Raw genomic sequence first — 24,801 nt, 5'->3', positions numbered from 1 at the left:
GACAGCACTGGGCCGGGGAGGGACACGGGGCGGGGGTGGGCAGAGGGCGAGGGAGGACGCCGGTGGAGGGGGCCGGGGGACCCTGCGGGGCGGGTGGGCAGGGGGCCGGGATGGGCAGGGGGCTGGGGTGGACACTGGGCCAGGGAGGACACAGGGCCGGGGTGGCAGGGGGCCGGGGGGAGGACCGCGGGGCGGGGTGGGCAGGGGCCGGGATGGGCAGGGGGCTGGGGTGGACACTGGGCCAGGGAGGACACGGGGCCGGGGTGGCAGGGGGCCGGGGAGGACATGGGGCCGGGGTGGGCAGGGGGCCGGGGAGGACACGGGGCTGGGGTGGCAGGGTGCCGGGGAGGACACGGGGCCGGGGTGGGCAGGGAGTCGGGGAGGACACGGGGCCAGGGTGGACACGGGGCCGGGGTGGCAGGGGGCCGGGGAGGACATGGGGCCGGGGAGGACACGGGGCCAGGGTGGACACGGGGCCGGGGTGGGCAGGGGGCCGGGGTGGACACGGGGCCGGGGAGAACACAGGCCGGGTGGCAGCCCCGCCCGCCTTCTCGGCCCGGGTGCACACAAGCGCGTGCGTGCTGCACGGGCCCACCTCGATGATGTCGGCGTTGGTGCGGCTCTCGTGCGGCTCGTTGTACTCCGTGTACTTGAGCAGGACCTTGTCCATGTCGGTGCTGGCGTACTGGAACAGCTTGTTGGAGTGGTTGAAGATGATGAGCGCGATCTCGCAGTCACAGAGCACGCTCAGCCTGCGCCCCTTCTTCATCAGCCCAAACTTGCGCTTCGTGAATGTCACCTGCGGTGGTGGGGGGCAGGTCTGGCTCAGTCAAAGCCGGCCTGGATCCTGGTCTGGGGGGAAACAGGCCAGCGCCTCTCTGCCAACGTATGGCCAAGATGCAGCCTGGAGCCGCCTCACTGAAGGGGAGAGGATCTGGATGGACAGGATCCACCTCTCGTGCCAGGGGCTGTGAAGGGGTCAGGGAAGGAAAGCGGGAAGGGAGCTTCCCAGATCCTCCCCGGGGCTGGGGGATTCATCATGGGGAACAGGGCATGCCCGGGCACGGCCTGAGGCTTGTGTATGACTCCTGGGCGGGAAGTGGGCCGGGGGTGGGGGGGAGGCGGGGAGACACACAGGTCCACCTGCTTACAGCAGCAGAGCCTTAGAGCTCTGGGATACAGGGTTCCAAGAGCTGTGGGGAGGTGGGGGTTACTCTCCTCCCAACTCAGTCCTTCCCCTTCCATAAATAATAGCCTCCAGAGGCCCCCTCCTCAGGAAGCCCTCTTGGACTGGCAGGAAGAAGTGGAGGCAGTGGCCAGCTCCTGCCCTCACCCAGTCTACATGGCTCCAAGACCTCCTCACTGCTCGGTTCCGCTCATCAGTGATTCGCTGGATCTGAATCTTTTCCTCCCCATCTTCTCCGGGGATCCTCAGTGTTAGGGAGGAGGGGATCGCTGCGTGGCGGGTCTCGGCTTACACTGTGCTCATGAGACGGCCTGGGACCAGGGCTCAGTTCATGGTCTGCAGGACACCTTCTGCACAACGTCCTGGGAGAGGAGGGTCACGAGAGGACGGTCAGCCCGGCGACCACCGGCACACAGGCCAGGCTCACAGCACCCCTGGGAGAGGCTGGCGGCGTCCACCCATCCTCAGGATGAAGAAATGGGGGGTGCCCTGAGGCAACGGCATGCCACAGCCGGGCACAAGCGGGCACTCACACCCAGGGCCCAGGCTCTGGTCAGGCTCTTTCCACGAACTCTGCCTCTCTCGGGTTCTGGATCACACAGAGCCAGCTTCCAGGAGTTTGGGTCTGAAGAATGCCCCACACCCTTTCCTCTCCCCAGGACCCTCCTGGTAGAACATCTGGGTCCACCAGCTGCCCCTCTGGCCTAGGATGGTACTTCCAGTCCTGGCGCCCGTGCGGAAGCACCTGCCGGACGCGCCGCGGCTACCGCGGGGTACCTGGTGCCAGGATGGTCATGCTCTGGCGGCCCTGGCTCAGGAACATAGAGCAGGCTCAGCCTGGTCCTCACACCTGCCTCATGGAAGCCTTGAGCCTGGGGGCCCAGAGTGGGGCTGGGGCTGCAGAGCCCCCTCTCGCCTCCCCCAGGGCTGCTTCACAGCCATTTCACTCAGTGGGCCTCCGCCTAAAAGTTTTGCTTGAAGAGACAATCCTGCTGCTTAAAATAAATAAATAAACACCACCCCTGCAGAGCGGAGTCTGCAAGCTTTTTTGTAAGGGTCGATGACTATTTTGGGCCTTGCAGGCCATTCGGCTCTGGACAACTACTTGCGGCCACTGGCCACAGCAGGTGAACAGAGAAGGGTGGCAGAGCTCCGCTACAACCAGATCTGTAACAACAGGCACGGGGGCAGATGCAGCCTGGAAGTCACACTCTGCCGACTCCCGCGACCGCAGCTGTGTCTAGGACCCAATTTCCGTCCGGGTAGCCCTTCCCAACCTCGAGCGCGGAGCAAGCAGCAAGAGCCGGGCGTGCACCGAGGGGCCGCTGGCAGCCAGGCCGGGCTTCCCCATCTCACGCGCCTATAAACCAGTCGTGGCCCAAGGGTGAAGGGCTCCAATTCCGCAGCCAGGACGGGAAACAGCCCCTGCACCGTACGAGTCAGGATGGGAGGGCACGTGGGGATGGAAGCCCAGCCTGACCAGAAATGCCTGCTCCGGTGTGGGCAGTGCCCACACAGGCTGGGGGAGCCCTCGGGGACTGGAAGCACCCGGGGTGGGATGGCGACACACGGCGACCCCAGGGCCCCTTGGCTCTGTGAATCCAGGAGAATCAGAGCTGGAGCCTTCTGGGAGGAGAATGGGGAGGGGGCAGCAGAGCAGGAGGCCCATGCTTTCTGAAGCCACTCTGGGTCAGGGGAGAGCCTTGTCCACAGAAGTCCAGCATGCCCCTTCAGGGACCCTCTTCCACAGAGCTCTAGGCAGAGACCCTACTGCAGAGTCCAGGGAAGTAGGCTCTCACTGTCCCCCACCTGTCATTTGGAAGCCCCTCCGCAGCCCCCACTTCCAGGGGCTGCTGAGTCTTCCTGGAGCCTTTCCAGCCACCCTCAACCATGGCCCCCAAGGTACCACCACAGATGCTCAAGTTCAGCCCTGTCACCTTGGCCACGGAGGGCAGGGAGAGGGGAGGCGGGAATCTGTGGACTTGGGAAGGCCAGAGTACCCCTTTCCACCCTTCCGTCACCGGGACTGTCCCTCAGGCTCTCCCTAGCTCAGCTGGAAAGAGACTTTCTGCTGTCCGAGATCTTCAGGAAACAACGCGGCTCCCTCACAGCTAGAGGGACCCTCCACCCCCTCTCTCCCAGAGGCGGGGTTCCAGAACCTCTTTCTCTTCCTTGTCCTCAAAGGTGCTCGTGAGCCCTGAGCCTCCTACTGTCCCCCTTCACCCACCCCTGGCACAACACCAACGCAGCCCAGGCAGGCCCAGTGGCCGGCAGCCACCCCATTCCTTGCCTATGGCCCCCATCTCTGCCAAAGGCCCACTTGGAAGGCCCCAGCCCAGGATTTCAGCCCCCTGCTTCCCAGGGCAACCCCAAAGCTGTGTTTTCAGAGCCATGGTGGTCTGGGCTCCAGGGAGGGTGGAGAGGGCATGCGAGAGAAAAGGGGCTACAGAACCGCCTTTTTCACTGAGATTCTCTGGCCGGCCTTGAAAAGCCGGTGGGGACTAGTTAAGGCCATCACTGCTGCACTGCCCTGCTCAGAGCATCCACCTTCCCTCCATTACCCCGTTTCCTACCTCCCTCTCACTGCCTTTTGTGCAGAACCAAATTCTTGCTGAGATGTGGCCTCTATCGGCCTTGGGCCAGTTCTATCTCTTCCTCAAGTGGGGAGAGAACTCTCTCTCTGCGCTCTCGTGGCCCCCTGCAAAGTCATTCCTGCAGTCTGACCTCGTTCCCTTGGTTCTCAGGGTACCCTGTCCTCTCCCCTTTAGCCCTACACCACCACCGTGCGCTAGTTACAACTCCGCCTCTACTCGTGCCTGGCTCCCAAGGAGCTGGGAGCTTTCGAGGCAGGACCCGCACCCGCCCTCTTCGCCATCCACCCCCTGTAGGAGCAGCTTGGGAAAGGTCTGCTCCGAGAAGGGACCGTTTCCCTGTTGCAACCCCCTGAGAAGTCCTTCTTGTGGTCTCACTCCAGTCAGTCCCACTGCAGGACCGCATCCCTCGCTCTGCCCCTGAACTTGGACATTTGGACACCACCGACCCTCCAAGCAGGCCTGCCTCTCCAGGCCAGGCCTCAGCCCTCCCCATCCTCAGGCTGCCTGGTGCACAGGGTGAGACTCTAAAGTCTTCTATGGAGCAGCCCTGAGCACTGGAATGGAGAGGATGGGTTGCTTGAAGGCACTTCTAAGCCTGGCAACCGGCTCCCTGGCTGATCTCCTACACCACCCCACCCCCACGCTTCATGCTGGGGGAGCTGGGATGCGAGAGGGATCAGGACTGAGGAGACAGGGAAGCCACAGAGACCCCCACCCCGCCAGCATCCTCTGGCCAGAGGAGTCAGGGGATAAAAGACCAGGCCCCGTCCATCCCCAGTCTCCCAGTGTAGCCCCCAAGGACTTTCCTAACTCCACATATCCTGGGCCCCCTGCCCACTGATGCCCCTACCTCTGTGCCAACCCTGCCAGAGGACGAGATGCCTGCCTTGGGCGGTCCTTCCTCCCTATCTAACCAGAAGCCTCCTACAGAGGAGGCTGAGTCTGCAATAATCTCAAACCACTTCTATCCACTACCCACTCTCCGTTGCTGCAGCATCCGAGAGCAGCGACGCAAGAACATGGGAACTCACTCCATACTTTGGAAGAAGGGTGGCTGGGCCCTGGGTGGGCACAGAGGACCCTGTACTGACCCTATCCGAGCTAGGAAGGCCCATCCTGTCGGTTCCCTCTACTCAATTAGGAAAATCCTAATGAACACCTGGACCTCCTTAATCAGCCCTCTGCCTAATGACCTCACCACTGCCAGGAGCCAGAGGCCTGGGCATGTGTTCTCAGATGTGCACCTTTCCTGGCCAGCCCCATGCCTCTTCTCCTTTCCGGCCCTCTCCTCCTCATGAAAGCCCTCCCAGAGCTTGACTTTGCTGGCTGTCTGCCCTGGAACCCAGGCCTGGAGGGCTTAGCAGGATACCATGGACACGGGGGCTCGGCTAGGATGGCTTTCCGGCTCCAGTGGCCCGGGGCCCGCCTGACCTCAGGCCACAGCTTGACTCACTTGGGCTGGCGGCATCTGTGTCACCAAAAGTAGCCCCTGGAAGGCTCCGGCGGCTTCTGCTTCTCCCACTCAAGGCAGTGCTGGCAGGACAGAACTGGGCAGGTGGGCCTCCTGGGGGCAGGAGTGGGGACAGAGAGCAGAGGGGAGGGAGGATGGCAGCTGGGCTGAGCCCTGGGAGGCAGGCACGACCCACCTTCTAGGGAAGGCTGGTGGCAGAGAAGCCTCGGCAAATGGAGGCAAGCGAGAGGACCAGGGCTGGAGAGGCTCATCCTGACAACACCCTTGACAAGGAGGAGGCTGAGGGGAACCAGAGATGGTAGGGAAATCAGAGGGACCCTGTGGACAGCCATTTGTCCAAGCTGGGATCCAGACCCAATAGGAACCCGTGGGCTGTATTTACATGCAAATGAGGTGCAAACAATATGCAAAATGTACCCTAAAGGGGGTCTCAGGCTGGAGGGGCAAGGGAGAAAAAACAAGCCCCTGCCTCCCCCAATTTAACACCTCTTGGTACCTGGCAATATTCAAACCATTCTCGGGTTTCAGAATGATGCTATCTCAGTTCCTGTGTGAGGGTGGCCTGGGGCCAGTGGGGAGAGATGCGGGGAGCGGTCAGGAGCCGCCTCCAGGAGCTGCAGCTGGGGCCGGCCGCCCCTCCTGGGGAGCCCAGAAGTGTCTTCAGCTCCTCTCCTACCTCCCCGGCCCCCACACCTGCCTGCCCAGGGCCCAGCGCCCCAGGAACTGGAGGGCATCTGCTTCCAGAGCTGCCCTAAGCGGAGCACGGGGCCCAGAGAGCCTGAGTGAGCAGCCTCTGGTCACAGAGCACTGGGCTTCCACCCTGCTCTCCGTGCGGTCAGAAAGGCAGCTCTCATTAGGCAGGAGCCCTCCAGCCCTTCCTCCCAGGCTGCTCCAGGCCACAGGCTGGGGACTGGAGGAGAGGAACAGGAGGCGCTGAGAGCAGCTGTCATCCTCCTCCGCCCCTTCCCGTGGCTGGGCCGAGGGCATGAAATAAGCAGCAGGCGCTGGGGAGGGGTGACAATCCAATCCACCTGTCACCCCCACAGTCAGGCGAGCCTCAAGCAGCCTGCTCACTAACAAGGGAGGAGGCGTGGGTGAGGCAGACACGGAGGAGGAGTAGTAGAGAGGGACAGACACACAGACGGGCGAAAAGAGAGGCAGAGAGGCCAAGGGAAGGCTGCGTGGGGCGGAGGCAGCCACAGACAAGGAGAGGCCCACGCAGAGGGCGAAGCCGGAGACGCCGGGACAGGACCGAGCCTCGGAGGCGCAGGCGGGAGCCGGAGGCAGTTCACTCACCCGACACCGTGCGTTGGCACGACCTGCTGGGCCGCCAGGCCTGCCCTCTGTACTTGCAGTCCAGCCAAGACACAGACCAGGGAGGGCAGGTCCCAGCGGGGCACGCGGGCCCCACAGTGGGCAGAGCCGAGGCCCAGAGGCCCTCTGGGTCCCCACCCCAGCCCGGGGCTCGCAGCCCTCCTGGCCCCTCTCCTGGCCCTGTGGCCTCTTCCTCGAATCAGAGACCCATGGAGAGTGCGCTCTGGAGAGACGGGGTGGGAAGAGCGACGCAACACTAACACGGGGCGCAGGCAGGGCGTGCTGGGGTTCACAGCCCTGGGGACACACAGGGGCCTTCCTTCCAATTGCTTAAGTCCTCAAGTGGGGGCAGTGCCCCCACCCCAACCCGAGTTCTCACGCCCCCAGCCTGCTCCCCCATGCCCCTGTTCCTCTCTGCTCTTCCGTTCCACCCCCTCCCCAGCCCAGGGCAGCCGGCTTCACCATTCAACCCAGAGTTCAGCGTCTGCTTTCAAAGGCCGAGGCAATCCCCGTCCCCATCCCCATCCTCCTCCCCTCAAAGTTCGTTTGGAGGCTCCATTCCCAAACCCCTGGTTCCCACCATCTTCCCCCTCCTCAGGGAACTCCCCTCCCCCAGCCCAGCAGCCTCAGGGTTGGGCAGGGCTATTTAGCCTGGGCACTGAGCTAATTTTAACTCACCGACAGGGACCTGGGGGCGGCTGGCGGGCTGGGGAGGGAAAGCCAGTCCGGGAAAGCTGGACCCAGGGCAGGGGTGGTCTCAGGTCCCAGGTGCCCTAAGAAGGCAAGTGGAGGCCGGCGCTGCAGCCTTGCCTGAAGGGACAGGGACGGGGACTAGCCAGGGAGCAGCCACAGGGCCAGCTCGCTGGGCACCCTCACCTCAGCTTCCGCTGGACACCTCTCCCGAGCCCCACCTAGGCTTCCTGCGGGACAAATCCTGGGATGGGGGTCATCCTGTTCTCTGCCCGGGAGATGCCTCTCCAGTGAGTCTGTCTCCTGAGCCTCCTCCGCGCCTCCCGCCCCAGCTTGTCCTTCCTGTAGTCTAGCTCCCATCCTTCCTGCAGCAGCAGGGTGTCCAGTGCCTACCACCCAGGCAGCGCCAGCCCACCCGGGCTCCAGTACCACCCACCGCAGCTCTGGCTTCCCTGGTGGCCTCTGGGTTGGCTCCTAGGAACCACCCTCCCCCAAGTCCTCGCAAGTTTCTGGAGCCACTGGGCCTGATCTCAGGAAGGAATCTGGGGGTAATAGGAGATTGAATCCTAGAGAAAGGGATGGACGTGGTTGGGCAATGAACAGCCCAGGGAAGCACAGGGTCTTTGGGCGGGATTCTGGATACCTGGGTTCTAGTCCTTGCTCTTGCCCTAAATGACTGTGTGACTTTGAGCAGTCTCCGCCGCCAGGTTTCACCCCACTGGTCAACTGCGAGGTGGGTGAAGGGAGGTACTCCGATGCTCCTGCAGCAGCTGTCACTACAGGAAAGCATATGTGGTTCCGTGCCCCACAGTGGGTAATATAGCGCAGCCTAGGGGAAGGGCGAGTGTGTGGTCAAGACAGGAGAGATGGGGCTGATAAAGGCGGAGTGCTTTCTGAGCGGTAACCCTCATGACAGATGGCAGAGGGCTGACGGAGGCTCATGGTCAGCTAGGGGCGGGTACCAGGTGGGTCATACCAGGACCCTGGCCACAGAGATTCAGCCACCCCAGCTGCCAAACATCTGGAATGCCTATCAGGCCCAGGGCTTGGGTAGTGACTGCCCCCCGCGGTCACGGTCATGAGTCGTGAGTGGGGCCGGTTCTGGAACCCAAGCCTGAGCCTTGCTTCATGCTCTACCCAGCAGACTGATCCGTAATGACTCAGTACCACTCATTTGCATGGGGATTTGCATGGGGATCTGACCTTACTCCATCAGGCTCAACTTCCCATTCCAGGAACTGGGCCACCCCACCCAGCGCACCTAGGCACTCAGGATGGAGTTCAGGCACCTTCTGCAGAAGCATCCCCGAACCGATAAAGAATCCCGTGGTACTGTCTCAGCTCTCGGTCCCAGGGGACCCTCCACGCCTGTCCCTCCTCTGAGTGGGGTGGGGGTGTGACCTGAGAAGGAAGCAAGCATCGCAGCAGAGGGAACCAGATGAGACTCACGGTGTCAGTAGCTGCCTGGGGGCTCCCAGGAGAAGCAGCCCACCCACCCCTCAGTGCCCAGGCTGGGCAGCAGGAGGACAGGCTGGCTGTCCTTTACCTTCATCTCTATCCTCATCTCTAAAATCCCTTCCAACCCTCCAAATGAGGGAGACAAGCTTGTGCAGCAGGCAGACACATGCTAGGCCACAGAGAGGACTTCCCAGCCCTGCAGTTTTGGCCTCCAAGCAGTCTCTGAGGCTCAAATGTGCTTTGTTAGAGTCACCCAGACAAGCAGGGGCAGCTGGTAACATCTCGGGGAGCGTGGAGGCCCGGCAGCGATGCTCAAGGGGGACTGGAAGCCCCGTCCTACCCGCCTCGCTCTTGTCTGCCTGTCCAGTTAGACAGCGCCCCGCAGCCTGCCTAGCCTAGGGTCCGCGATCCCGGGAAGAGCCTTCCTGCTCTCTAACCTCCATCCCTCCGCTGCAGCCAGTCCTTCCACTCTGGTCATCTACACCGAGTGGTGGCCGGAGGCCCCGGCCATCTGAAGCATTGGGACGGTTAGTGTGTCACCTTCCACCTCCCCACCCAACTTCCCTCTGAGGTCTCAGGAACAAAGTGAAAGTGGCAGCTGGGGCCTTGGGGGGGCGAGGTCAGCTTGAGAGCGTTGGGTGACCAATGCCACCAGCGCCATGTCTGCGAGGCTGCCTGCCACGCAGGCGGATGGGCTGGTGGTTAGAGCAGGGGAGGGACCCATGGAAATGAGGGCATGGGGTAACTATGAATTACAAGCCCCGAGCGAAGGACACAGCGGGCTGGAAGAAAAAGTGGAGAACAGGGAGGTAGTCTCAGAAGGACGCTGTTCCAGGCGATGGTGGGACCCTTCCTTCCTGTGCACAGAGCCAGGGCAGGGCTGCTCTGGCCGCGCGCGGAGTGGCGGGCTCTGGGCCTGACCGACTGCTAGAACAGGAGTGCGAGGAGGAGAGGAGACAGAGGCCCAAGGCCCGGGCCCTCTCACGGCACAGCGCCCGTCCTGGCGAAAGGGAAGGCGGAGGGTCAGGGCGTGGCGTCCACCTATACAGTCGACGGGGCCCAAAGAGGCCAATCCAATCAGAGAGAGCAAATCCTCCTAGAGACATCATGACCTCGGGGAGCCACCGAGGATTTAAAGGAACCGCTCAGGGCGGTGGCTGGAGTCTCCTCCGACTAGAGGACAGTCCTCTAAGCCCCTGGCAGGGAGGGCGGAGCAGCGCGCGGCTGCGTGGGCCTCCCGAGGCGGCCGGCCAGGCAGCTCTTGCAGATTAGCCTCGCTGCCTGCAGGACCCAGGCGCCAGGTGAGGCTAAGATCCCCAGACAGATGGAGAGGGCCGGTGGGTCGGGGGACCTCCACACAGCGACACAAATACGTGCCCCAGATTCAATTCACAGCCCACCCTTCCATGAACCTACTGTGCGAAGACCCCTGGGCTTGCCGGCCAGGACCCCTGGCTACCAACCAGCCTTCTCTGCCTATGATCTGGCACCATCCGGCTCTGAGTGGGAAGTCCCACCGCTATCTACTCTCAATCCTTCTGCCACACTTTACCACAGCCCCCACCCCCACCCGCACGCCCCCAGGGAGCAGGTGAGCAGGGCCAAGGGGGTTCCTACTACTCCTCCTGCCAGTCAGTCCCTCACCTCCTCACCCCTGGCTGACAGGTGGGAGAAACAGAGGAACAGCTGGGCTAGGACACCCTGTCCCCACCGGGTCAGTCTGGGCCCCACAGAGCTGGCCTGGGGGGTGCACCAGGGAGTCAGCAGAGAGGCAAGCAGCTGTGGGGGCTGGAGGAAAGGGGCTCAAGGTCAAGGAGAGATGTGACTGGAAGGCCTAAAGCCCCCTTTCGGTCTCAGCCCTTCCTCTGGGGCCACCCTCACCACTGTCTCACCAGACACAAGAACACCGCATGCTTTAAGGTGAAAAACTCGAGGTCTGAGGTCATCTGCACCATCCCCCTCCATGTTACTTGATCCACAGAGCCTGGAGCAGGAAGACTCCAGAAACAGAGACAGACCCCTCCCCCCACCCACCCCCACCAAATGTTTCTCTAGAGGTTTGGGGATGAGCTCTCTTACTCCTCATTCTCCCAACCCTCAACCCGAAGCATTTGCTGGTGGGGGTGGGGCAGAAAATCATAAGAATAAGGAAGCAAGCAGCCAGGGGGATCTGCTAAGACTCACCGGGAGGTGGAGGTGGAGGGAAGGCTCTGAGGCAGGGAGACAGCTGGCTGGGGAGGCAGGGCTGGGCTCGGTGTCCCCAGCCCATCCCCGTGTCAGACTGAGCCCTAGGCCTGGAGGCCCCCGCAGTGCCCCTCCAGGCAGCTCCACACCAGGGTCCCGGCCAGGGCACTGCCTGCCCCACCCCACCTTCTGGGTGGCTGCCTGAGCCAGCAAGTTCTGGGCCAGGCTGGAGCTGGGGTCCAGAAGAAAGAGGCACCCACTTTCCAAGCACCCGCTCTCGAGGACCCTATGTTTCCCCCACTGACTCTCCTTCCTTTCCCAGGAGAGGCAGCTCTTGATTGTGCCAGCAATGAGGGCGGAGGTGGGCTCACCGCAGGGCGAGGCTGCCCTCCCGGGGAGTTCGAGGCAATTCCTTCCAGGACAGAGTCCCGAACTTCTGGGCTGGGTAGGCTCCCTGTCAGCCAGGCCTCTCGCCTTCCAGACCAGCCTGAGCTCCTGTGGCCCGACTTCCCGACCAGCCGCTCGCTCCTCACACCCAGCTCGGCGGGTACTGAGGTCATTCGGTCCTTGCTCAGGGCGGGAGAGCTTTCTCCCACGGCACTCCATCAGGGGACGATTCCTTCTCAGGAAACCGAGAAGCAGATCTCCCTCAGCTTGCCCTCATCCTCTGCCCTCAGCCAGGGACTCCTACGAGTCCGCCCTTCCCTTAATGTGCTGTCCTCGTCCTCCTCCCAGGTCTCCCTGGGCCTCTGCTCCACTGCCCCTCCTGCAGGGCAAGACCCTTCCCTTACCCTCTGACAAAGCCCCTAACTCCTCTTCACCAGGGAAGAGGGGCTGTGAATCTTCCACCCCAGCTGGATCATGTGGCAGGAGGCAAGGGGGCGAAGCAATGACCTAAGCAAATCACTGAAATCTCTGACTCAGTTCCCCAGTTATAAAAACAGTTATGCCGGGGAACCAACGTGATTTCCTGTGTTCCCATGCCCGACACAGAGCCTAGAACACAGGGACAGGGGCGAACAGAAGCTTCCTTCCTCCGGTTCCCAGGGATCTCAAGAGCTTTAGTGTTAGGTCTCCAAGAAAAGTGAATGGGGTACTGCCCACGGTAAAGGTCCCTTGACCAGAGGGCAAAAAACATCTCCTTTCTATATGCTTCCCTGGTCTGCCCAGCTCGGGAGCGGCCAGAGCACCAGCCAGAGGCACCAAGCCAAGGTCAGTGACCGGGCCTAGAGCCCAGAGCCTCCTGGGAGGGTGAGTTTAAATGGTAAATATGGTCCGCCTGGGTGTGGCCAGCAGCAGGCCAGAGCTCTAGACAAGCCCCTCCCTCCCGCCTACAGCAAGAAGGAGAGAGCTCACACGGCAAGCACAGCGGCCTCCCCACTGCGAGAAGGCTCTCGGGGTCCTGTGCAGACTCAGTGAGCACATCCTCCAGTCTCCACACCAGCCCGACCAGCCAGCACCATGACTAGGCTCCCAGGAAGGGGGAGGTTGCGGCCACAGCCTCAAGAAAAGGAAAATCAGAGGTGCCAAGGGCCTTGGGCACCCTCCGGGCCAGGAAGCTACCCCACAACGCCCGCGGGCTCAGATGCAACCTTGATACATTGGGGGTGGCCTTGTTCATCAGAGTGAGTGGGGGAGGGAGACAGAGACTAGTGCAAGCCCACCAGGCCTCCCGGTGCTCTGATCACCACCAGGCTCTCAAAACTCCAGTCCACCTGGAAAGCCGACTTGCCCCAGGGCGTGACTGGGCCGTGTGAGGGGAGAGCAGTGTGAGCAAGGGCTGCGGGGGAGGGAGCAATGGGGAGTGCTGCAGGGGGCACGTGATGGGAGTCAGCCAGGGGCTCCTCCAGTGGCAAGCCATGCTCTGGGGCTACCCACCTGCAGTCTAACCTCAATCCCTCCTGCTCCAGTCAGCCCTCCCTCTTCCAAGTCCTTGCAGGCCTCTGCTTCCTCGCCCCTGGTCCCCCACCCATCCCCAGCCTCCAATCCCTTAATCATCTTCCCATTCACTAGCCCTCACCCCCACGGGCAGCATCTGCTCCGTGGGTGTCTACCACCGATGTGTATGTGCTTCACACCTTCATGCACCGCGTGCCACTAACTGCTGAGGCCTGCCAGGGCGTCTGGGCCTGGCAGTCTGCACAAGACCCCCACCCAGTGCCCTCGCTGGCTCCAGGACAAGCTCTCCTCAGCCTCAGGCAAGGGGGCAGAAGAGAAAATAAATCCCCATCCCCACCAGGCCACTGTTCCGAGGCCTTTCAGAAAGCAAGAGCCACCAAGGGTGGCTACAGAAGCAAGCACTTTGAGATCCCTGTCTTTCCTAGGCCAAGTGAGAGCCACCTCGGCCGTCATCTAGAGCCACTGGTAAGTTCTCCCTGAAGTCTGAGCTCCATCCTGCTTGCTGCAGTGGTGGGCAGGCAGAGCCAGCCCCCACCACAAGACAGCAAGGTGTCCAGCTGCCCACACAAGAGCGACTAGCACCTCACACCTCCCCCCTCCCACCATGAGTAAGTCACCAAACTGGGACAGAAGGACAGAGCCGGTTGGCCGGACTCCGGCCCCATGACTGGCTCATAAAAGCCACCAGCAATTACAGTGATGCCGAGCGATGCCTGCTCCTCCCCCACCTCCTCCTTCCCTGTAAAGCGGGATAATTGCCTCAAACCAGGGGGCTTCAGAGCCCAGAGTCCCAGCCATGGTGCCATGGGGTGGGGAGAGCCCCCACTCACAGCGCACACAACCAGATCCCGACACCTGATGATGGACCCTAGGCGCATATCCGACCCTCGTATCCACTATGCACGGAACAACCCGAGGCCGGGCCTCTACCCACCCCCCAACCTACTCCTCTTCTCCAGTAAGGCCACCACCTTCTGGACTAGAAGGGCAGAGAAGCAGGGGGCCTGGCTCCAAATACGACTAGGGAAATCCTGGACTGGACACCCGTCCAGTCTGCCGAGATCCTCGCTGCCACACAGGCAGAGAAGTGGGTGGCCAAGTGTCCCAACACAGGAGCCCACCCACACCAGGCCAGGAGTAGTACTCCGAGATTTGGACCTGAGTACCAGCCAGGGAGGGGCAGGCAGCCCAGGTGGCCAGGGAGAGGTTAGTAAGACAGGTGAGCAGAGGCCTTAGGCCTCTCTGGGGGCTTACACAGGGCTAGGGGATGCCCACAACGAGAGACCACCCAGAGGCAGGGTTGGAGGAGGAGGGTGGGAGGGCTAGGTCACATAGTGATGGCTAACCTAAGGCCTCCTCTTCCCGGGCCCCCAGAAGAGCTGGGGCCTCCCAACCTCCTTGCTACTTTGTACTCCAGACCCCCACTGAGGACTTTACCCTCCATCTTCTTCCCCTATCACACCTTCAGGAAAGACCAAGGAAAGATTTAAAAAAAAAAAAAAAAAAAAAAAAAGGAAAGAAAAGAAAGGAAAAAAAAAACAAAAAAACACCCTGCTGGAGAAAGATTATATAACAGCAGCCAGAAAGACCCTATCTAAGTCTGTGAGAAAGGCCTGGAACCAAGAGGGGCAGAGCTGGGAAGCCAGACCCTCCAGCCCAGGAGCAGCAGGCAGACAGTGGGGGGACAATGGATACACAGAGGCCACAGTTCTAGTCTCCACCACTTCTGTTCAGGCAGTGGGACCGGAGGCACAACCTCTGGCCACAACCCACCCAGAAGGTCAGGGATGCTCTCCTGACTGGGTCCTGCTAGCTCCTCAGCCGACCAGGAGTTCCAAGGCAAGGACATGTTCTCTGCCTCTTGGCCCTCTCCCCTACTGGAGCCATGCCTGAAGACCAAGCACTTAGACTAAAGCCTGACACAGATCTGCTGTGTGATTTCGGAATAAAAGCTCAACCTCTACGGTAAGTAAGTGAAGTGTAGTGACAACCCTTCACTTTTCCCAAAGAAACCAGAGACCCCTCCCTTACAGAATGTCACGACAGCACATACACATACACAGGTACACAAGCACATACAGGGTATGTTGGGGGGTGGGGAGATACGACAAAGAGAATAGGACCATTGAGACCCCGGTCAAAAATGCCTGTCCTAGGACAAACTGGGAAAAGAGCCAAACATACTCTCTAGTTTCCCCAATACTCCTAAAACGGGTCCTAGAAGCCACCCTCACGGATCCCCCCCACCCCATCTCCTGCCCAACACACATGGGAACCACGAGGAAGGAAATTCATTTTTTCTTTCATCATCATTTTTGGTCTTGAGGACGGCAGGGGAGCTGGGACAACTGCAGGCTAAGTCTGGGGCAGGTGTGACCGAGACCACAGGCCAGGCTGGACATCTGTGAGCCGAGACATGCTCTTGCAATGCTCTCCTTGGCTGCAAGACTTCCCTGTGCGGGGTTTGAAGACGAGTGGGAGGTGGACAGGCTCCAACCTTCAAAACCGCAATCTCAAGCTGGCCTGGGCTCCCTACTATCTCGAGGCCAGAGCAGCCCCAAGGTCCCTGAGCGGCAAACTTCCCATGAGTCAAAAGCTGGTCCCTGATTGCCTAGGAGACGCCACTGAGGGATGGGGGAGAGACGGGAGGCGCCTTGCCCAAACAAGACCAGAGCCAAAAGGAGACTCGTAAAAGGGCACTGGACAGGACTGGGGCGATGGATCCCCCTATTTCTCCAGAAACCCAATCAATCCGCTGTCAAGGTGGTAAGCACCGCCTCGAAGGACAACTACCTGGATAACACTAGTCAGTGTGCAAGTGTGCTCACACAGGAGAACGCCTCCACACGGGAGAGACTTCCGAGGCGTGTTCAGTCAAAGCTGTAGGCTGTATACGTACCTGACTTAAGGAGGTGCCATGAGTTAGGTGTCTTTGCATCTATGCCCCACTAGACCTGCTTATCCTACAGAAGGCTTCGCTCCTGGGGCAGCAAAACAGACCTGGCCTCTTGGCCAGAGGCTCCGGAAAACTCTCCGGCTCAGGCACCCCTGGACCACTCACTCAGAAGCTTCAGCTAGGACCTTGCGCAAGCCGGAAGGTCGCCAGAGGACCTCACTCTGGCAGTTCTCCAAAGGCCGAAAGAATCAGGCGGTCTCGGAATGGGGTGGGAAGTCCCAAGAAAGGGTCGAGCGCGCCCACCTCCGTCGGGCTCGCATCCCAAAGTCACAGGCACCCGGCAGTCGGGCCCGGACACACACACACTCACACACCTAACCACACCCGGTGTCATCTGCACAGACAACGTCCCCCTCCCTCCCCCCGCTTCCCAAACAGCTGCGGCTCCCCGCCCCCACCCTCCCGCCGCCCTCCCAGGCCCCCTTCTGCACCATTTCCGGGCCAAGGAGGAGTGAACAGGCTAGCACTTGAGGAGAAGGGAGAGGGAGAGGGGAGAGGCGTATGCAAGCACTCGATCGCTCCCGGCTGTCACCGGGACCCACTGAGGATGGCGCCCCTTCCCAGACACTCGCAGGCCGTCGTAACCCCCAACAGACAGGGCGCGCCCGCAGCCAGGTCCCACCCCGACCCCAACACGCAGGGAAATTAGAGCCCCCTGCACTTGCATCCCAACCCAGCAGTCCATCTACACAAACAAGCAGCCACTCACGTGAATCTCCCACCGACGCTCCCACGGAAACAGCGCCTCCGCGAGTTCCTCCACCCAGGAGCCCACCCCATCCCACCCCTCAGGGGGACGGTCCGAACCACCCTCACCCCAGCCCCAGGACAGGGTGGGGAGGGCATCTTAAAGCAGGCGCATGTTTTCCCTACTCACCGGCCCCGCTGTGAAGAGGGTGTGTCCAGCTGGGAGGGGTGGCCCTCGCCCCCGGTCGGGGTATCTTCAACACCGGACAGCCGCAGCTCCGGGCGGGGGATAACAAGAGGCCGGCGTCCGCAGGGGCATCGGGCGGCGCCTGGGGGCCAGCCTGGGCCCCCGCCGTGGGCGCGAGGGCGGGAGGCGCGCGGCGGGCAGGGGACCGGGCCGAGCGCCCGAGCCGCCTCGGCGTTGTTGATATTTTGCTTCCTTCCTCCTTTCGGGCTCCCAGGCTAACTCCTCCTCAGCCCAGGAGTCGGGCCGAGTAGGCACAGCTCAGCCTAGCTTGAGGGGGTGGAGGCCCGAGGGGCTGATGGACAGGCAGGGGGCCAATGGGAGGAGTCCGCGCCGGCTGGGGCGGGGGCAGAAGGGGCGGAGCCTGGCCGCACGCCCCCACCTCTGCCTCCCGCGAGCCGGCCGGGCAGGCCGGCCCCCACCCGCCTCCTCAGGCTAGGCTGCGGCGCGGAGAGCAGTGATCTCCGCCATGGCAGGAGGGGAGGGAAGGAGAGGGAGGCCGGGCCGGCGGCGCGGGGAGGCAGGTGAGCCGCCCGCGGAGGGACACCCGCGCGAAGCCCGCACCCCTCGGCGCTGCTGCTACCCCGTGCGCTCGCCGCGGTCCTCCCCGGAGGCTCGGCGGCCGCCGCGCGATGGCGCACGCGAGCGCGCCCCTCGGCCCCCAAGCCCCGGGGGAGTTGGAGGAGATGCTAAGACCGACAAATTCAGAGTAGACGCTAAATGGCGACTAGACTCCGTCTCCCCACTTGTAGCTGCGACGAAGCCCATCGGAGAGGAGCACGTTCTCGGCCAGGGGTTCTGAGGAGCTCACCTGGCTCCTCTACCGTATCGGGCCCCTCGCCTCCGGCCCCCGGCTCGGCGAGACGCCAGCAATTTAAAGCGACAGCTCATAGTTCTGGGGTGACCTAATCCCCAGGTCCTACGGCCCCAAGAGCGCTTATCAGCCGAGGGGGCAATTTAAAGAGGCAGGACCTTATGCATTTACACAGCACAGGAAACGCCCAAAAGCATCTTATTAAAGAAGCCGTAGTAGCTCTTTAAAAAAAATTAAATACAAATAAAAATACCCTAGTTGCCCACGGGCTTGGTGAATCTTCACGTGCCCCTACAACAGGAGTGCAGTGCTGTGCCTACCCACTGGCCCGTCGGAGGCTTCTCCGGCAGCCCTGTTAACTCCAAATCCTGCCGCTAGTCGAACCTGGAGCTTGAGGAAATGATAGAATACTGCTTCATCTCTAAGAACCTTGCAGAACAGAAGGGTAGCTCAGTTCTTCCGACACACCCTGATTTTTATCCTGGCTGGGTCTGATTTACTGGACAAAGACTAGATCTAAGGTTAAGTGCTGGGTTAAGTTCTGGGTGAAGACACTAATATGCACAGAAGCAGCAAAGTCATGATGTGAAGCATCAACATCAGAGTAGCCAAGCTGCCTTGGTTCAAATCCCCATTCTACCACGTATTACCTGTGAACATCAACACCTTATTTAACCCCTGCACCTCAGGATCCTCATGAGGTAAAATGAAGAGGATGAATAATATTTAACTAGCTAGGTACAATGTGTGAAGATTAAGGATAGTTTATGCAGGTAGATTGCTTAGAACAGTGCCTCATGCTACATTATAATAACTTAAGGACTGGACTGACTGAGACCCCTTTAAGGCCCATCATCCCATACAAACCTCAAAGGGAGGCAAGATCAGTGAAACCACCTTGCCAGTAGTTTGGAAGCTTATCTTGTATGCCCTAAAGCGGAAGCCAGCAGGCTCCTATTTCCTCAGCGCCTCAGTTTCCAACCCACTTCCACCGGCCCCTCCTTCAGGAAACCTGATTTAAACAGTGTACACTTGGCCACCTCTAAATGTAGCCGCTGATTCCCGTCAGACCTGGGAGTTGGGGCCCCAGCACCAGAAGATGTCAGTCTTCCTGCAGGCAGGGCTAGCTGGCACCCAAGTCCTCAGGGCAAGCAAAGGCGGAGACCCGACTGCACTGTCATCCCCTAGGACCATGAGAAGAATCGAGCCTTGTGCCAGGGCTGGGGCTGTGGCAGATACCAAGATGGGAAAGTGCCCCCCCTCAAGTCCAGGGGACCTCCTCACTTGGGCCTCTATTTTGTATTGCTTCCCCAGGCTCCTAGCTGGAGAAACCGTTTAGTCATCCAGGGTGTTTATTTTCCGGCTGTTTCCGGACGTCGGAGAAGCAGAATGTTGAGACTGGAGAGATCGGGCTGCTGGAAAAAGACTTCTTACGGAACAGGCCAGGAGACGCAGCCTTCAGACCACTGGGTCCCAAGATCACGGGGGCGGGGGAGGAACCAAAGTGGGCAGGGGGAGCAGCCCTGCTTTAGGGGACCAGAGGAGTGGAGTTCTGCCTTCTCCAGTTTTAAGGCTCTCAGCCAGCACGAGCCCTACGCGGCCCTAGGAGTCTCTTGAAGGATTTCTCCCAGAACATAAGCAGCCCAGAACAAATTCTCTCCAACGCTGATTTCAGAAACCCCCTCCCCAACCTCTCATACATCTGCAGGGTGGAGGCCTCCCGCCAACCACAGCTCAAGCCAATCTCAAGCCAGAGGCAGGCTTGCTTGGGCTGTGATTGGCCTGGTAGTCACTCCCTGCCTTGGAATGTGGGTCCTTAACAAAGGAATAGGAAGGAAGGTAGAGTCACCTGGGAGGGTGTTAAAGGCACGGAGCTGGAGACAGAAAGGAGGGGGAGAAGAGTTTTGCTGAGGGAGGTATCCTGGACCCTGAGATGCTGAATGATGAATTCACTAGAAGAACAGAGGAGGGAGAATTGAAGGCTGACGATTACAAGTGGGATAGAATTTACATATATTTATATTTTACTGAGAGAACTTCGTGGAAAGGGGAAAGTAGCGCAAATATGAGGGTCTTGATTTCCATGGAGGGCTAAAGAAAGGATCTAGGGAGTGACGTTGCTGAAGTTAGATTATAATAAAGACTTTGCAAGCTGACTCACAGCTATTTTTTCTTTACCCCTCTCACCAGCAGATATCTAGGGGAAGCACTAGCGTCAAGGTGCATGGTGTCCGTTTTATGCTCTACCTTTTACCACAGCTCTGGTCCACGCATCTTTTGTAAACCCAGAGCATCTTCAGTCTTAAGAATTGCTTAGCTAGAGTGACGGTGCCCACAAAGTCCAGGAAGTGTGTGATTCCGATCTTCATAGTTTCTACAGCCAAAGGGGCACCAACAGCTCCTTTATTCACCTCACCCAGGCACCCTGTCATCTTTACTTGGAAAGGTCTTCTCGTCCCTAGGCTGCTTCTCTTCCAGCCTGCTGTTCCAGCCTCTGCCACGGCTCTCCACTGACGCCCCTCTAGCCTTCCTCACAGCCCTCAGGACCATCCCCACCCACCCCACTCTCACCCATCATCCATTCTATTGGGCTGATCATTCGCTTCCTCCCGTTTTCCAATCTCTCGATTGACTTCCACCTTGTCCACGGGGCTGTCATGGCACAGTATGGCGGTCCGTCTGTTGTGCCATCTCAGGGTGGGCTTGCGCATCCCTCCTGCACCTCTCTTTGTGTAGAGTTCTCTACTCACGTGGCTACTCATGGGTACACCAGACTGCACTGACGTTTTGGTTTCCAGTTTATTCTTCTTCACCAGATCCTGAGCTCTGAGGGCACCCGATCCTTGAGGACAGCCGTTCAATCAACTTTAGGAGTTTCAGGGCCTTAGTCGGGCCTGGAGTCAAGAGGCACTCCAAAATGCTCTGCTCTGGCCATCGATGAATCTGTGCATACCTGTGTATCTTCTTAACATTATAAAAAGCTTTATTGAATACCTCCTCTTTTGTCCACTGATAACTCACTCTGCTGCTAGCCCAGGGGTTGGGGCTCTGATCCGGGGCCCAGACAAGTCCAGGTCTGGGCCAGAAGGACGGAGGGGGGAGCGGAGTTACCAAACGGAGAGTTGTCCTATGCTGTGTGCTTTGGCTAGGCTTGCCCCAAGCTCAAGTGCCAGGTGCCTGGGAGCCAGGCCCGGGGCAAGGGCAGAGGCCCCACCCTCAAGGATCCTGAAGGGGGCAGGAAAGGGGGTGCCAAAGCCGAAGGTCTCGGTCCGTGACCCCCACAAGGTTCCTGCCCCACTTTGGCTGGGCAGGATGTGGTGGCAGCTGCAGAGGGTGGGCAGGATGTGGGGGTGGGGGAGCGGCTGAAACGAAGCCCTGACATTCGCCTCCCCAGCTCCTCCCTCCTTCCCTCTCCCCCCCCATCCGCCCCCTCAGGTCACGTGCTTCAGGTCCGGGCCGCAGGACTATTTCTCCCTTTCCGCGGAAGGACATAAATGACATCGCAAACTCAAGTCACCTGCCGACTTCAGCTGTACCACGCCTTTTTCTCGCCTGCTGGCCCAAGACAGAAAAGTTTGCCAGGATACCGGTGCTTGAGCGCCTGACCACTAATTCGGGTGGCCCCTTTAAATCAACGATGAATGCCTTCTCGACTCTGCACCCCCCACCCCCACTAACTTCGCTCCTCGTGCCCAGACTCCGCCAGCTGCCATGACATGTCACGCGTGCGTCAGCGTCGCCAAGCCAACCAGACGGCACGTGGGAAGAAATTAACCTAACAGAAGAGGCCAGACGCCTTCGGCTTTGCCGGTTGCTGTTCTGAGTTTGGCCTTGAAGAGAGAGGAATGAGAATGAGAGGTGGGGAAATCTATTGAAACAGAAAGAAATGCAGGATAGAGCGTTAGGGAGGACAGGTGGAGTTCTGCTCCTTCCCAGAGTAGGAGGGGCCAGGCCTTTCCTCTAGATTCCCAGAAGTTTGGGGTTTGCGCCTGGGAGAGCAGAATGACTCTGAGGGTAAGGAGGCTGGCATTTAAGACTCGCCAGTTATAACGTCACCCCTTCTCCACCGACCCCAGCATGCCCACAGTGTCAAGAACTTCGTTCTCTTCTTAGAGCTTTACCTCTATGGGCGTGCACGAAGTATCTGGCACCAAGGCAGCATGGTGGACGGATGCTGGTATTTGTAGAAGCGGTGGGATCAAGGCGAAAACGCCTCCTTAGGGAGGCTTTTCTACAACGCCCACCTAGCAGATTCGCTAAACCTCAGAAAGAACATCACACTCTCTTAAGCACACAGCGCTTAAGGACCCTGCAACTTCGCTTGGCATACGGGAGCACGGGGCAGTTGCTACCGCGAGCAAGACCTTGGAATCCCGGAGACATGGGTTTAATTCCATGGACCTCACTGATCTAGCTGGAAGGATTTGCAACAAGTCTTTTCATCTTAGCTCTGCTCAGTGTGCCGACCATGGACTAATCTGCTTGGGTTACATGACTTCTCTGATAGATAATTTGAGCCTAGCAGAACTCCTGCGAGTCCATTTCATGATCAGACTTCTGACAGATGGTAGGGAGTAGGTTTTAGGATGCCCACCCCACCACCACTAAACTGTGTGCTTCGAGAGAAACGGCCCTTGCCATACTAATTTTAGTCCCAGAACCAACACAGGTGCAGGCTGCCACAGTTGGGGATTTTAAATGTTTATTGAGCGAGTAACATGTCAGATGAATCGAATGATTTCGTATTTCCTGAATCTAACCTCAAACCCGCCCCCAAAGTGCTTCAAAGGGAGAAGCGAACTTTTAATAATGCCCCTCTGTCCCCCAGGTTTTTGGCTCTGGGCGGAGCCTAAGGGTGGAGTTGGGATGAGAGCCCTACTCAATTTGTGGTTGAACCAAAAAGTATTATAGCTAAAGCAAGCCTAAATGATTGACGTCTGCTGTGAGAACCTGACGGGGCCTCCCCACCTCTCCCCGCATCAGCTGAGTGCTAGAACCTGACCAGGAACCCTGAGCTGTGCTTGCCAGGAGGCAGAGCCATAAAGGAGCTGGAGGAGAGGGGGCTCACCTCTGAGGGTTCTTAGCCAAGCCACAAGAAGTCTGATACTACGTTCTCCTCTCAGAGCCAGGCTCATCTGCACATCCCCTGCCTCTCGAATTCCATGGCCACCCCCAGGCTTCAGTCCCCACTTACCGGCTCCCCTAGTTGTAGGTGGGGGTGAAGAAGAGGGCCGGAGACCTCCTACCACCTGAGTCAGCTCGCTGGCCGAGGAGCAAAGCACCTCTCGCCAGCTACAAGCCTGGCTCACGCGCTGCTTATCGATCTGATTTTCAATATCTGTCACCATCTCTGAAGTGGAAGGGCCGACAGGGCAACAGAGGAAGTTCCTCCCAAGGGAGAGGAGCTCTGAGCCTGGAGGCACTGGGAGCCCCCTCTCTTCCTTGAAGGCCAGGGAAGAAGTGGTGAGACCCTCCTGTGCCTTGAGGCAACCATGTCAACTCCAGGAATGCTGAGGGACACAGATTGGGTCCCCCACAGGAATCTCCCGTCCCAGGCTTGGTGCTGGCTCTGCCTAGCAGGAGGGTCAGGGTGTCCGGAGCACTCTGTGTTCAGAAGAGCCAAGAGTAACCCACACCTTTTGCTCCATCCCACTGATTTCTCATCTTGTTTAATTATTCAAACCCAAGTTGGGGAATGAACTACTAAAGCGCTCTCCTTCTTGGGGACCCAGGAGGCTAGGAGGCTACAATGGGTTGACGATAAGAGCAGAGCATGGTTTGAGTGAGGTCACTGGAGTCCGGCTTTCCTGCCTGAGAAGTTCCATCTGTTTTTTCTTCCTCTGCTAGAAGGCCGACTCCGGAGCTCCCTACGCGGAGCCTCACGCCTCATCCCTGCACCCCTCCCAGCCTGATCTGCCTGGGAGCTGGGCCCCTCCTTCCTTTACTCTGGGAAGTGTTTCCCCTCAGACAACCCCTTTGCTGAGTCTTCTTACTCCTGGTTCTTATCCCACAGATGCTATTATCAAAACCCAGCGTCTGGGACTGGGGAGGGCAGGAAGTGCACGGTAAAAAGAAGGTCAAGCCAGGTGGACACAGACAGGAAGAGGGACACCCGTGCCACTTGGAGAGGCACTCTGTCAATGGGGGCCGGGGGGCTTTTCTGGAGTGAGCAGTTTCTGACTTCATCAGGGTGCTAAAGCCTCTTTAAGGGCTTCTCTTGGGGATCTGAGTATTGTGAGCTGAAGGGGGACAGAGAGGGCAACAGGAAGGAGTTTGTTTTTGGGGGGCTAATCCTGCTCCGGTTGGCCTCAAGTTCTCGTCCGAGTTCCACTGAACTCAGTCTGGGGCCGGGTGAAGGGAAGCTGGGTACGCCCTGGGAGGCTGTTCTGTGACCCCTCACACGCATCCGGCCTTTCTCTGGAAGGTGACTAACGAGGGATGTGGCCAATGGTTACCAGTGGCGAACCCTGGGAGGCGAGAGATGGTGCAGGTGACCGGGTTGCTCGTTGAGGCAGGAGGAACGGGCCACCCAGGATTGGACCGGAGGAGGCAGGCTTTGAGCCCCAGGAGGCAGAGACCACGGGGGCAGACCCAGAGACCCAGGGGCAGGTGGGGGTGGGAGGGGCCGTCCAGTGTGGGAGGAAGCCTCAGGCTGGCAGAAGCTGGGGCAGGACTTTCCAAGAGTCAGTGTGGACCTCAGTGTTCACAGAGGACCCTGGGTTTTACATTGGGCCTATTTTGGGGCTTGTTCCCATTCCCTAGCAGCTCCTGTGAAGTCCAGGCTGCCCGCCCCCGCCCCTGCCCGGGCGCTACCCGCGACTCTACTGGAGCTCAGGGGAGGAGTGCTGAGGTAAGGGGAAGAGGCTGGCCGTTGCTAAGCAACAGAGACTGTGTGCCTGGGGGCCTGGCAGGGATTGTAGGGCGGGGGAGGCAGGGAGGCCGTGAAAGAGCTGGGTGGACTAGAAGATTGACTCCTCTCCCATCCTCCTCAGGCCAGTTCTGCGCGGAGGAGAGGGGATCATAGCATGCCCAGTAAGTGTGTTGATGAACCTGTAAGTGTGTGGTTCTTCTCAGGATGCTGTGACCATAGCACCTGTGGGAGGAGGCTGAAGAAAACTCTCTGAGGACCGGAGAGCAGGCAGGGGCGCACGAAAAGGAAGAAGGGGGAAGGGAGGAGGAGGAGGGGAAGGCGCTGAGGAGCAGAGACAGGAGTGATGTACAGCTGGCTTTGTGTAAGTGAATGTGTTGTCTAATAATATATAATATAACGCACATATTTCTACCACTGTGATTTATGAGGAGAA

The 24,801-nt window shown here is 59.6% G+C and overlaps 1 protein-coding gene across 2 annotated transcripts in view; it reads left to right on the top strand.

The window, feature by feature from the left end:
- MEF2D (myocyte enhancer factor 2D) overlaps positions 1-24,801 on the top strand; it is a 55,972-nt gene that overhangs the window by 16,824 nt on the left and 14,347 nt on the right. The window lies entirely within an intron of this gene.

The sequence above is a fragment of the Ursus maritimus genome, unplaced genomic scaffold, assembly GCF_017311325.1.
Source record: "Ursus maritimus isolate PB19 unplaced genomic scaffold, ASM1731132v1 scaffold_2, whole genome shotgun sequence".
NCBI classification, from domain to species: domain Eukaryota; kingdom Metazoa; phylum Chordata; class Mammalia; order Carnivora; family Ursidae; genus Ursus; species Ursus maritimus.
This window is presented reverse-complemented; position numbering and strand designations above follow the sequence as displayed.